This window comes from Diadema setosum, chromosome 13, assembly GCF_964275005.1.
Source record: "Diadema setosum chromosome 13, eeDiaSeto1, whole genome shotgun sequence".
Taxonomy (NCBI): Eukaryota; Metazoa; Echinodermata; class Echinoidea; order Diadematoida; family Diadematidae; genus Diadema; species Diadema setosum.
In genome coordinates this window covers 14380977-14395708 of record NC_092697.1, presented here as the reverse complement: position 1 = coordinate 14395708, position 14732 = coordinate 14380977, and positions in this window count along the sequence as shown.

Sequence of the window (14732 nt, the reverse complement as noted above, 5' to 3'; positions counted from 1 at the left end):
CGGAGAGAGAGAGAGGTTCAAGTGCAGTTGACGTCATCGACAATGTATTCACAATGAAGCTTGCACGATAGGCGAAGTCGGACACTTTCTGTCAAACCAGGCACTGTAACTGCATTGCATTTTCCATGCTACATTTGTGCAAATAAATGACTATGTTGGACACTTCGTCTTGTACACTCAAACAGTTGACTGCCATTTTACATGTGTCTGAATCTGTTAATTTCTGTCGAGATGGCAGACTTAATTCTTAGCATCCTTCCTTTTTCGTACTGCCAGTTTAGCAGCAGAATAATCACAGTGTGGAATATCATTTTTAAAAAGAAGCTAAAACAAAAGATGCTTGTTCTGGTGAGTGGGGTTATTCCCACATCCTTATGAAATGTCAACAAAAATGGTGCTCTTTTTATTTTTTTCGTTTTTAATTTTGAGGAGAGTGATTATGAGCTGCAGCATGCAATTCACATCCCTTTATGTGGGTTCTTACTTATAGTGAAAACCAGCGTTATCATTGTATTCACGTTCCATTTTATCATGTTGATAATGTTCGTTGTGACGACCCGACGCATTAGTGTACATAGATGTAGAGAAATGTCACAGCAAGATTCCTGTGACTCAATGACAAGAAATCAGTTTTGCTTTGCGTGTTTTTAATTCTCTCTTTTGAGTCTTGTACAGTTAGCTACTTTGGCTTTGTTTGCTTGCATTGACTGAAGATACAAATCTGTTTTTGGGGGTGGGTTTTTTTTGTTTTTCAAATCCCCCCCCCCCCCCCCCCCCCGGCACTAATGGCTCTTTTAGAGAATGTGTTGTCTGACCCTTATGTAATTTGAAGAGACTTTTAAGAAGAATGAAAGTGTGCCCAGCATGCTGTATTTATACATGTAACATAGTTGTGAGTTGTTGGGACAGACAGAAACGTGATGTTGATGTGTTCCTGTAGATTTGGAGGAAACTGCCAAGTTTGTGTCGCTCTCGCAAGGAGCGTGTAGACATTGTTACAGTCATTTTTGTTTGATGATTTCATTGGAAGACAAAGAAAGTCGTAAAAAAAAAGAAGGTATAAAGAACTCAAAATCTTGTGCCTGCCACCGAAAAAAAAGAAAAAAGCTTGCAATCCGCTCTCACCGTTGTACCTGACTTAGGAGAATGTGAGAGCGTGTGTTTTGGTTTAAACCCCCTCGGCTGATAATTTGATTGTTGTAGAGGTCTAGTTTTTCCAGACTAGCACCCTGTGGTGTACAACCTTTGTATGCACATGTATGTGAACTTGGCTTCATGCGTGACGGTGATGCTCTTATGCATGTGAATAGTCTCGGACTCGGACCTTATCAGGAAAACTCTGTTACATGTAGACACGTAAGCTCGAGTCATGCATTTTGTTGTATTACTGTCAAATACCATGTCAGATAAGAGATGGGGCTACCATTTCTTATCACAAAAACTCTCTCAATAATGTAGTTTACATATGGACAGGATTGCTCTGTAGATACAACAACAAAAAAGAAAAATATGTAGTATTCTGTCTACCAACATATAAATTCATATACGTGTAGACAGTAACAAACACTTGTGCAGAAACCATATTATATTTTGATGATTGTAAATGTGTGTATGTGAAACGCAACCAGCTTGTTCAGACTCAATTTCGAACACACGTTACTCCACGTTGTTTTCATCATTTGGTGTGTAGATCTTTGCCTGCCTGCCACTCCCCTTTTCAAGCAATAATGGTACAATCTTTCCATACGCAATATTTGCATATAATCGGCATAAAAATGTATATTTGTTTTATTTTAGGCTCTCTCTCTATCCCTATCTCTCTCTCCAACCCTATCTCTCTCTCTATCCCATCTCTCTCTCTCCTACCCTATCTCTCTCTCTCCTACCCTATCTCTCTCTCTCCTACCCTATCTCTCTCTCCTACCCTATCTCTCTCTCTCCTACCCTATCTCTCTCTCTCCTACCCTATCTCTCTCTCTCCTACCCTATCTCTCTCTCTCTCCTACCCTATCTCTCTCTCTCCTACCCTATCTCTCTCTATATCCCCATCTCTCTATATATCGTCGGTTGAGAATGATAAGGGCGTTAAGTGACCACAAAACCCATAGTGTTCGAGAAGACTTAAAGCCCTTCTCATTCTCAACAGACGATATATCCCCATCTCTCTCTCTCTCTCTTCATCTCCTTCTCATATCTCTTTTCAACTATCTAAATTTTCATTATTTCTTCATATTTTCTATCTATGGTCCATCTTCCCTCTTCTATTAATACTTTTCTATTTCCCCTTCTGAGACTGTTGCTCCTTTTTTTCTTGACACCCACTTCTTTTCCTTACAAAAGGATGAAATCTGCCTCATTCAGTAAAAGTTGTGCTCCAGCATGATCATGTTTCACAACTCATTATGCCCTTTTTTTCCCCTTCCATCCTACTTCGTGAGATCTGCGGAGACTCATGACATGCATACAAAAATATTGAAGCTGGAGTGAAGTTACTGTATACGCAGTGTATATTTGGCAGTTCAGCTGATAATCGTGAGATTAACAACTCGGAAGGACGTTACCTGCCATGACACGGAATGCGCGAAATATATTGGCATATGCAGTATTTTATCATTCACAGTATCTGTGATATGGTGGCCAGAGAACGTAGAGCGAACATTTGTTTTTCAACAGTTCATGTTGGAACACACAAGTTTTATCCCTGTAGTGTAAAGCCCATTCATTCAGGTCTGATTGCTTGTATGAAAGTTGAATGAATGCTTGTAACAATTATGTTCGGAATTCTATTTTCAGTCTCTTTCAGTGTTACATTGTCTAAATGACATGGTGTTGTTTCGTTACCATTCACCTTGTTTCAGTTGACGTCTGTATCCCATATGTATCCCAAGAGTTTGAATTCATTTGACTTTAGCCAACCTCACAATGAACATAAACTGTAATAAGAGATGTAAATTTTGGTACAATTGTTTTTTGACATGAATCACAACATAACTTGTAAGTTTTTAAGTCTATATCTGAGAAGAAAAAAGTACATATTTTGCTGGTGTTCCTTTTGTCATATTTTTCTGATGACTCATGCATAGCATATTTTGCTGACTAGAATATGGAAACATAATAGTTTATGTTATTTCTCAATATATAAGAAAAGTTACGTGTATATATGCTTAAAAATTCATTTGTACACAATACATATTTGTTCCTCTCTAAAGCATTTGTGTCTCTCCTGTTCATGTAAAGTAACCCTTGTTAAGCATTAATAAAATTTCATACTTACATGGATGTTTGAACTTGTCTTCTTTTCTCTGGGTCTTTACCCTGGCATCATGTGTGTGTCTTTCTCTGGCTGTTAATTGATAAACTTGTTTGTTGTTGATAAATAGATGATTAAATGACTACTACATACCAGATGCTTGTTGTAGGACTTGTATAGGCAGGGGCGGATCCAGGAATTCCATAAAGAGGGGACACGTTTACAAAATTAAAGGGGGCGCACGCACCCCTACCCCCATTTTTTTTTCTTTTTATTTCTTTTGTTTCAACAAAAAATAAAGGGGGAGGCGTGCGCCCGGTGCAGTCCTCCCTGGATCTGCCACTGATAGGTATGAATTTGAACATTCTAAACTAATCATGGAACACTGTCAGAATGGCACATACTAGATATAACTGATGAATATTCATCAGATTCTGTTATTTTTTTTTTTATTTCTTTCCATAATATTAATTATATATTGTATGTATAATGAATATTGTCATAGTCCTTTCTTTGTTTCGTCTGACATGATATCAACATTTTCATTCTTTGATAGACCTTGAGATATCCTCATCTTTTAGAGTAATTCACAAAATTTACAAGCTCTACTTCTCTTGTGAATTCCTCCTTTCCATATAGTTACAAAATAACATTGTATTGCTTTATATATATATATATATATATATATATATATATATATATATACAATGTATATATATATATACTTGTCAAATGGAGATATAGTGTATACAGTGTATCTGCTTCAAAATAAAATTTGCCATTGACTTGACAAAGCCCAATGGGCGAAAATTCGTCATAACTACGTCTTTCACAGAGTTTTCATATGAATTACTGTTGTGAATATATATATATATATATATATACATATATGTGTATATACAGTTGAACCTCTATTATCCGGCCTCCCTTTATCCGGATCTCTCTATTATCCGGATGCAATCTCGCCGTGATTTTTTTATCTTTTTTTTAAGAATTACGGGAGGAAAGGGGGATTCCCAACTCCTTGAGAACTCCTACACAAACACAAATGAATTACATATACTTGATACATTTCTTAATAATTATTTAGGTAAATCATCCCAAGAATTTATAAAAGAAAATGATTTCATTCTTGCAAACACGACCCTCTATTTTGGGGTCTGTTACTGAGTGTAACAATGAAAAGGTTGCAGTATACACATTACTACATGTGGTGCTACAATGGGCTACATCAGTACATGTGTATGTATATGTACATGTATAAAGCATTGAGTCTCCCGTATCCGGCCAAATCCCTTAACCGGATGAGCCCCGGTCCCGACTTGTCCGGATACAAGAGGTTCAACTGTATGTGTATATATAATGTATATATATATATATATATATATATATATATATATATATGAAGAGTTTGTTTGCAAAAACCGATAAGTCCATTTTTGAAGATTTTGAAGTACGGTCTCTGTCATAAAGTACAAAATAATACCTTTTGAATGATATATTGGTCACTACATATAAAGGTATATTTTTGAAGTTATGGTCAAAAGAAGCAAACATTTTCTGATTATTCTCTTTATTTTTCTTAACCTTTAATCGCAAATATCTCCATTTGACAAATATGGACTTATCGGTTTTTGCAAACAAACTCTTCATATATATATATATATATATATGTGTGTGTGTGTGTGTGTGTGTGTGTGTGTGTGTGTGTATATATATATATATATATATATATATATATATATATATATATCCCTAGTTGGCACCTTAGGGAGACATATTGGGGGGAAGTGTCTTCATTAGGGAGACAACTGGTCAATAAGGAGACAATTTTCGTGTCTCCATTGCGTAAATTGCCATTGAACATGTATTTTAAAATTTGCATATAAAACAAATAGAAATGTCTCCCAAATGACCCATCTAGGAGTATATATATATATATATATATATATATATATATTATTGGAATAGAATTAAAAATAATCACAGTATCTGATCTGATATATGCATACACACAACAAGAAAGTAACACTCCCATTAATCAAACTGCATGAATGGGCGCACATGAAATATAAAGTGGTCACTTTTCAAAAATCACAAAAGTCAGTTTTAGGGGTCTGTAAAGCATTGTAGTTGTTGCTGTTGTGTGTTATCATCGATCCTTTGACCCCCTTACGCCATATTAAATTACATTTCAGCATTAATATTGTTCCAGCTTACAGTGTTTGCACTCAACCACAATACAACTCCCTCTTATGTTCCCGGTAACTTGCTGTTATAATAATAATAATACATAACATTTATAAAGCGCTTAATATCATATTTCTAAGCGCTGGGGAAAAACAAAGATAGAGAACGAGTGAAGAAGAAAACAATAAGCAATCCACATATAAGTACAGCAACAATCATATATATGACAACAATTACAAATACTAGTACACTACCGACACAGATAACACTTCCTAAAGAGATATGTTTTGAGGTTTGACTTAAATGAATCTAGTGTATTGGCTTGTCGGATGCTGACGGGAAGATTGTTCCATAGTTTAGGAGCAAGAGAGGAAAAGGCACGATCACCATAACGTGTGTTGGTACGAGGTCCAGAGGATAACTGAAGATTGGCAGTGGTGGCGGAACGAAGACGTCTGGTTGTGGAGGATGTGGATGCAGAGCGGAGAGAAACAAGATCTTGAAGGTAGGGTGGTGCGAGGTTGTGGTTGATTTTGAAAATGAGAAGGAGAACTTTGAAGATGATTCTGTCTTGGATCTGTAGCCAGTGAAGGGACTGTAAGATTGGGCTGATATGATCTGATTTTTTAGTTCGAGTGACAAGTCTGGCTGCAGTGTTTTGTATTCGTTGAAGGGGTGCAATGTTGGAGTACGGGAGACCAGCAAGGAGACCATTGCAGTAATCCAAATGTGATGAGATGAAGGCATGGACTAATCGTTCCGTGGATGACTTATCGAGATATCGCCTTATCTTTCCGATTTTGCATACACCCCATGAGGCGGATCGACATATACTATTAATTTGGTGATTAAGAGTCAGGTTCTTGTCAAGAATAACCCCGAGGTCTCGAATACGCTCTGACGAAGAAATGCTTCCAGATTCAAAATTAAGAGATGGCAGGCGGTCTGTATTACGGAACTTGGATGACAGATGAAGCATTTCAGTTTTGAGCTCATTAAGCTTCAGCTTATGCTCAAATGACCATCTCTTCACATCATTGATGCAGGCGGAGAGTCTGAGCATCGCCCCCTCATGATCTGATGAGCTCATGATGAGGTATATTTGAGTGTCATCTGCGTAGGTTGCATGTTGCATTCCATGATGAGAGTTGATAAGTCTTCCCAAAGGACCGGTGTACAGGATATACATCAGGGGTCCTACAACTGATCCTTGAGGGACCCCATAAGGAAGGGAAAAGGGTCTGGAGCGAGTGCCATTAACAAGAATCTCCTGATTGCGTCCCTCCAGATAAGATTCTATCCAATGGAGAACAGTTCCTTTGATACCATAATCAGACTCTAGACGATGAAGGAGACTGTGATGATCTAGTGTATCAAACGCAGCGGAGTAGTCTAAAATAATGAGGACAGCTTCCTGACCCTTATCCAGAGCAAGCAGAAGATCATTCAGGACTCTTACCAGAGCAGTTTCAGTAGAATGAAAATGACGATAAGCCGATTGATGTGGTGGAAACAAGCTGTTTTCATCCAGATAAGTCCTGAGTTGAGCTGCAACAAGTTTCTCAAGGACCTTGCTAAGAAATGGTAAGTTAGCGATAGGCCTGTAGTTCTTTAAATCATTCCGTTCAAGACCAGGTTTCTTTAATAAAGGTACCACATGTGCTGTCTTGAACTGCTCAGGAACCACTCCTGAGGAAAGAGAGAGGTTGATGATTTGTGTCATAAGAGGCAGAAGTTCATCGAGACATGCCTTTACCAGCCATGTGGGGATTGGATCCAAGCTGGAAGACTTTGAGGATAGCGATTTAATGAGGGATTTCACTCGGCTTTCGGGAACAGGATCAAAATCTGACAGATTGCAGTCAGGTGAAATCCCAGGTTGTGCAGGCACACAGGAGAATTCATGAGAAGAATCATCAAAAGAAGAAACAATCGAGCTGATCTTGTTCTCAAAGAACTCCCCAAAGTTATTGGCTAGGTCTTCATCAGAAGAGTGATCAGGAAGCGCTGTGGAACGATTAGGGGTCGACAACCTTTTCACTACCTCGAACAACTGCTTGGTATTTGATTCCTTGATCTCGCACTTGAGGTACTTTGATTTGGCTTCGAACAGTATATTGTAGTAAGCTTCACATTCCTTCTTGTACAATTGTTTATGGATGCAAAGTCCAGATTTAACCATTCGACGCTCTGCCCGCCGCCTGCACCTCTTAGCCTCCCTAACCTCTTCATTATACCATGGTGCATACGGCTTAATGGTAATGACCTTGCTTTCAGCGGGAGCATGCTTGTCAAGTAGTTGAATCAAGGTCTCATTATACACGTCGACAGCCGTGGAAAGGTGAGATGAAAGTGAAGACCCAATTGAAGAAGTGATAATGTCCTGCTGAAAGGAGCTGATGTCAATGCTTCGCAGCTTCCTAAAGGTAATGCGCTTCCTAGGATTTTTTGAACCCGTAGTGTTTATGGTTGTGATGATCATAGAATGATCAGATGGTAAACCAGAAATAAGGTTGAGACAGGAAACTGTATCATCAACTTTCCTAGAAATTATCAATTCCAAAGTGTGACCCGCTCGATGAGTAGCTTCCTTCACATGTTGTTGAAACCCGAGCGATTCCAACGAGCTTAAGAAAGATTTTGCATGACTGTCACAGCTATTATCAACATGGATGTTGAAGTCACCGATTATGACTGGGCAGGTTTCAGCAATGGCCGCTGACTCCAGAAGAGTGAAGAATTCAGAAGCAAACATGCTATAGGTCAGCTTATTTTGAGAAGATGGTGGTGGCCTGTAGATGGCATAGACCCTCAGAACAGATGCGGGTGAGAATCTGATGTTAAAGTCCATGAGCTCAAACGATGAGAAGGTCTTTGCATCATTCAGAGAGATGCAAGCAGAAGAACGGTGGATGACACAGATTCCCCCTCCTTTGGAACCCTTGCGAGGACAATGTGAGATGCTACAATTTGGAAGTGAAAGCTTAAGATCGGCTAAAACATGGTCATCCCTGTGATCACCAGTAAGCCAAGACTCTGTGATAACTAGAGCGTCGAGATTGCATTCCTGTATCAAATCACTGATACACGTTGATTTGTTGCTGATAGAACGGGCGTTCCACAGACCAATTTGAGCTTGGGTGTTATTTGACACTTGTTGATGGTTAATTTGTTTTTTATCTCTCCATTTTGACACTCCCAACATATTGACCTGGTTGCTTAATGTGCTTCTTTCTGGCTGATCCTTCCCTTTTCCATCCAAACGTGTAGGGGCTAGAGCTCCAGGTGTAGTAAGAGATAGCTGGTTCCTCCTTCCCACACCTGCTCTTCTACCACGCCGTGTTGACTTGCGGTGGGAGATCCCCAAGGAGGTGAGCTTCTTCCATAAAATCGGAGACAGCCTCTGATGGCAAGTGTCATGAGGGCTGACATCTAAAAGTTGCTCACGTGTATAGGATATGCTTTCTCTGACAGTTTGTGTTTGTTCAGATCTGACTTCAGGACCAGGATTGGGACTGACGTCGCCATCCTTTAAAAGCAAAATATGGTGAGACGCATCAGAGTTGGGGTAATAGTTGATTCGGTTGCCACAGAAACTCCGAACAGGTCTGGAAATTTGAGAGTTCAATCCACATGCAGCACAAACATATGCAGTGCAAACAGGCTTGTACTCAGATAACACAGCTTGCTGTCCATTGAAATTGGAGCTATTCAACAGACTCATCCCTACCAGCAGCACAATAGAATAACACTTAGCGGCCTCCATTGTTACCAAGGGTTCTCCTTGTCCTTCACATTGTAGTCAGGCTTGAGTGAATATCAAAGCCACTGTGTTGCATGGAGGAGCTGTAACATGGCTGCACTTGACCAGTGTACACATGAAGCAGTATGACAAGGTGCAGGCTGAATCCTCTCAAAATTGAGTTGAAATATCACTCTTACAAGTCCAGAAGAACCCTGAGATGATTACAAAAACACTGGTACAGTTTTCGCACAGCAAAACACACGAGACCCAACAAATTAGGTGAAACAAAGGAGAGCAGTCAGGGGAGCTGCCTGCAGGATGGGCGCTCCTCACTATTTTACAGTTCTGTTAACAATATCTGAGGTCGACTCTTTCAATAAACTGGATGAATTTTACAGTTCTTTGAGGGTTGAACTTAGCCATTTTTACCCCTCAAATTAAGTTCACCTGACCATGAAAGAGAAAATAAGTATAATGAAAATAATAATAATAGTAATAATAATTACAATAATGATAATAATGATAAAAATAATAATAATAAAAATAAAAATAATAATAATAATAATAATAATAATAATAATAATAATAATAATAATAAGAAGAAGAAGAAGAAGAAGAAGAAGAAGAAGAATATTGATAGTAAATGAAAAGTGTCAGGATAGGTGTGAAGGGGTCAAAGGATAAATGATAACACAACAACACTTAGACATACACCAGAAACGCAATGTTTCAGAGATCCCTCCCCCCCCCCCAAAAAAAAAATGGCTTTTGAAAAGTAACTCCTGTATAGCTGAACAGATCATTCTTATTTTCACACATGTTACTCATGATTATTTGGTAAAAAAGTTAACTATTTTGGCGGATTAAAAAGTGCAGGAAAAGCTACGGACGCCACTTCCTATCACTACTAGTATTTTGTTTTGCTCCGCTCACTGTAATACTAAAGAAGTATTTTTGTCATGTCTTTTCGAGAACCAATTTAAATCTACATGTTTTAACTTATCAAACATACGATATCCAGGAGCATTGTGAAGATTATCTCCCTCTATTTGATTCACGAATTTTCACATACCATACATTACTGCCAATACGTCGCAACATAGGTAGCCAGAATGCTTTCCACATCTGGAATAATGTGCAGCAATCAAATGTGATGTGATGTATACACGTAATGTTTTGAAAGCGCCCAGAAACGCCATAACACAGTGGACACAAGAGGAGTAGTTATAAAACATGTAAATATGCTTTAAAAAATATAATCAAACAAGGAGAAGTATGGAAAAGGAGAAAATGGAGAATAGAAAACGAAATGACGAAGTGAATTCGACAGGCGTTGATAAGAGGAATAAAACGTGTCATTGTTTGTTTTTTCATCCACGGCCATTCACATGAAAGTTCGATTTGAGCCGATAGTATGAGGGCGCCCTATCAATCTGCATCACGCCGGAGTTGCTCGGGGAGTGTATTTTGGGAGACAGACTTTGAGGTGTAAGCTCACATCCTTATACCATCCATGCTCACCATGCATCTGAAGATTGTTCCATACAGTATAGGTATAATTTCAATATTCTCGTGCCACACTTTCCCGAAAATTGACATGAGATGGTTAAACTAACATGGAATTTTCAATTTCGTGCGAAGTTGGCCCCGAAGTTATGGTCAAAAGCCAATCAACAGCCATTAACATTTTAGTATACTATAGCATACGATTGATAACACCCAAACAACAAACGAATTCTTCACGAAGATCTGAATCGTTTTTAAGAAGCTTACCGAAAGCACACACGAATTAAATACAACCGAGATTTTATCACCACTCATGGAAAGCTGCTGCTGGAGCCTAATAAATTCCACCGGTGGTCATACACAAATGATCCGATGTTTAAACGATAAGAGCAGAATTTGACCACCTCCTTTATCATGAAGCCAGCTTTGCTCAATTTCGAGACTGTGTGACGCAGGCACAATAAACTTTGAGCCGTCATGCGGCGTAATGACATGACTGGTCAATTGTACTGATAGTGCAGAGATCAATGGTCAACAGAGAATGTTGGACCAGTTATTATGATGTCAAGAATAATGTCATGATCTCATATAGCGAGTTTTGTTTTGGTAGGCCACAAATTTAGTTGTTGTTTTTGTGTAATGTGTGTATATTTCTCTTTATATTGTTATATTTATATCTCCATTTTAGTTGTTTTTATGCTATGAATTGTTTGTTGTTTTTAGGTCAAATGGAAAATAAACTTGAACTTGAACTTGAACTTGAACTTGAACTTGAACTTGAACTTGCAGCGGAAAGCCACCGATGAGGAAATCTTGGATGATACCGAGGTGACAAGTTAATAGACCATTATTCAGGCAAATGGGTACTAGAGTCAGCGCAACATCATAGAGTTTAGAACTAGCACTGATCATTGTGGGTGTGAATATGGCTATGTTATGCCAAACACTTTAGCATGAAACACTGTCTATCGTTCATTCATTTATCGATGCAGAGGAGAGGCAAATTACTTAGCTGACTGAAAATTCATAAAAGTTATAATCCTCTGTCAATGTCATCAAGGTCGCGAATGGTGAACACAAAGCAATTTGATAGACTCCGTGACGACTGTATTTTTCCCATTATGAGCAACGTAATGGCAATAATGTTTATTATAAGTAGTACATCATTCTCCCCATCATTATCGTCATCAGTGGAAGTAGCAATATCATTATTTTTTTGTTAGTACTCCAAATGCACAGTTGGATGTACGTATATAGCTTGCCCGTTACCCCCCCCCCCCCTCCAGTTGTTTGTTGTCTTGACAACCGGTGGATGTACATGCCTCCACTCCTCCGCTGCGTCTGTGCACCTGCTGGTAGTAGGTAATTCTTAAAATAATCCATGATATTAAAGCATTAAGGCAAAATTAGATACAATGCTGAGAAACGAAAAGGACAATCGAGATCGATTTTCAACAAAGATTTACTTTAATGTACTACACTTGTACATTCGTTTCATGCAGAAATATTGTAATTTACATTTAGTGAACTGTGAGGAAGATCGATCTGTTACAAGATTTATGCGTTTTTAAAGGACAAGTTCACCTTCATTAACATAAGGATTAAGAGAATGCAGCAATATTAGTAGAACACATCAGTGAAAGTTTGAGGAAAATTGGACAATCGATGCAAAAGTTATGAATTTTAAAACTTTTGTGTTGGAACCGCTGGATGAGGAGACTACTAAGGCTCGTGATGTCATATGAGTACAACAGTATAAAGAAAATGTAAAGAAAATTCAACATATTTTCACTTTTTTCGCATGATAAAAGAGCACTTGACTTGCCTCTTTCTAAAGGCAATGCGTTTTACCCATAACATAATGTCAGTAACGAGTCAAGGGAATGTGTACTTTTTTTCAAAAGATGAAATTTTGTGAAATTCTCTTTACACTTTCCTTATATTATTGTACGCATGTGACATCATACACTGCAGTAGTCTTCTCATCCAGCGGTGACTGCACAAAAACTTCAAAAATTCATAACTTTTGAACGGATTGTCTGATTTTCCTCAAACTTTCAATGATGTGTTCTACTAATATTGCTATATTCTCTCAATCTATGAGCAGCCATCTCTTGATAAGAAGGCTACAATTCGTGGTGTAACCAAATAGGCAGTGATACAAAGAAAATGCAAAGAAAATATCACAAATTTATCATTCTTTTAAATAAAAATTGCACATTGAATTGACTTGTTTCTGACAAAAAGTCAACACAGGTATCGTATTGTGGACTTACATGGGATTACCACGATGAGTTCAAGAGAGTTCAGAAGACGGGAAGGCCTAAATATTTATAGTGATGATGACTTGATGACTACTATAGACTAAAGGGACTCCTAACACTACAACGATTGTTTACGGGCGTGATGAGAGCAGGATAAGTGATGGGGGTAGGGAAGTTTTTTTTTTTTTCTCTCTCTCAATATAACTGACTTAAAAATAGCGTGTAATTGTGACCTCCGTGATACATAATAATCTTTACTTGATTATGTTATGTATGCATTTTAAAGAAATACTTCAGGAATCCAATCGGTTCATGCTAATTCTTAGCAATATCATATTTTTCATGATGATTCATTTTGTTTATAATCTATCAATAATTCTGATTTTTTTTTAACGGAATGTTTGTGACTCTTTTAATTATCAGTAATTTTATACATGTATCATTTTGCATGTTATATCTACGTTGAGTTTTTTTTTTTATGGCACTGACTCGCTGGAAAACAGCCTCTGGCTGATGTTAGTTTCGTGAACGAATAAAGTGAATTGATTGATTGATTGATTGATTGATTGATTGATTGACTGACTGACTGATTGATTGATTGATTGATTGATTGATTGATTGATTGATTGATTGATTGATTGATTGATTGATTGATTGATTGATTGATTGATTAAGATTGATTGATTGATCGATCCGCTTTCTGAAAGAGGTAATTCAAGTGCTCTTTTATTATGCCAAAATATATGCCTATATATACAAATACATTTTTTTTTGGAATATCTGATTTTCCTCAAATTCCATTGATGCGTATATAAACATACTTAAATTTCTGCTATGACTAAAACCACATATTGAATTTGTAAGGAGAGGGTTTTATCCAGACAGTAGAAATCCAAAGGATTATCTAAATAGAATGGTAATCATCTTAATGTTAGGATTTTGTAATCTAAATTACTTGGCACTCCGAATCGTAGCCGTTAAAGCAGGGGGAGGGGGAAGACATTTTCAAACGCCCCTTGGACACGGATATGACACTCTCAATAAATCACCCAGTAATTAAAGGACAAGTTCACCATCATAAACATAAGGATTGTGAGAATGCAGCAATATTAGTAGAACACATCAGTGAAAGTTTGAGGAAAATTGGACAATCGATGCGAAAGTTATGAATTTTTAAATTTTTGAGTTGGAACCGCTGGATGAGGAGACTACTAAGGCTCGTGATGTCATGAGTACAACAGTATAAAGAAAATGTAAAGAAAATTCAACATATTTTCACTTTTTTCGCATAATAAAAGAGCACTTGACTTGCCTCTTTCTAAAGGAAATGGGAATAATATAACCCATTATTATGTCAGTAACGAGTCAAGGGAATGTGTAATTTTTTTCAAAAGATGAAATTTTGTGAAATTCTCTTTATATTTTCCTTATATTGTTGTACGCATGTGACATCATACACTGCAGTAGTCGTCTCATCCAGCGGTGACTGCACAAAAACTTCAAAAATTAATAACTTTGGAACGGATTGTCCGATTTTCCTCAAACTTCAATGATGTGTTCTACTAACATTGCTACATTCTCTCAATCCTTATGTTAATGAAGGTGAACTTGTCCTTTAAAATGTTGATTGTTTTTATTTCTTGTGTTTGATAGTTACATTTATCTCGTTATCCTTGTGTGACACATATCATTATCGTGCATGACAATTTCACACCACTCCATTCACCGCCGTTTTTTCTCCTTTTTCGTCATTATAGGCCTACTTGTATATAAATGG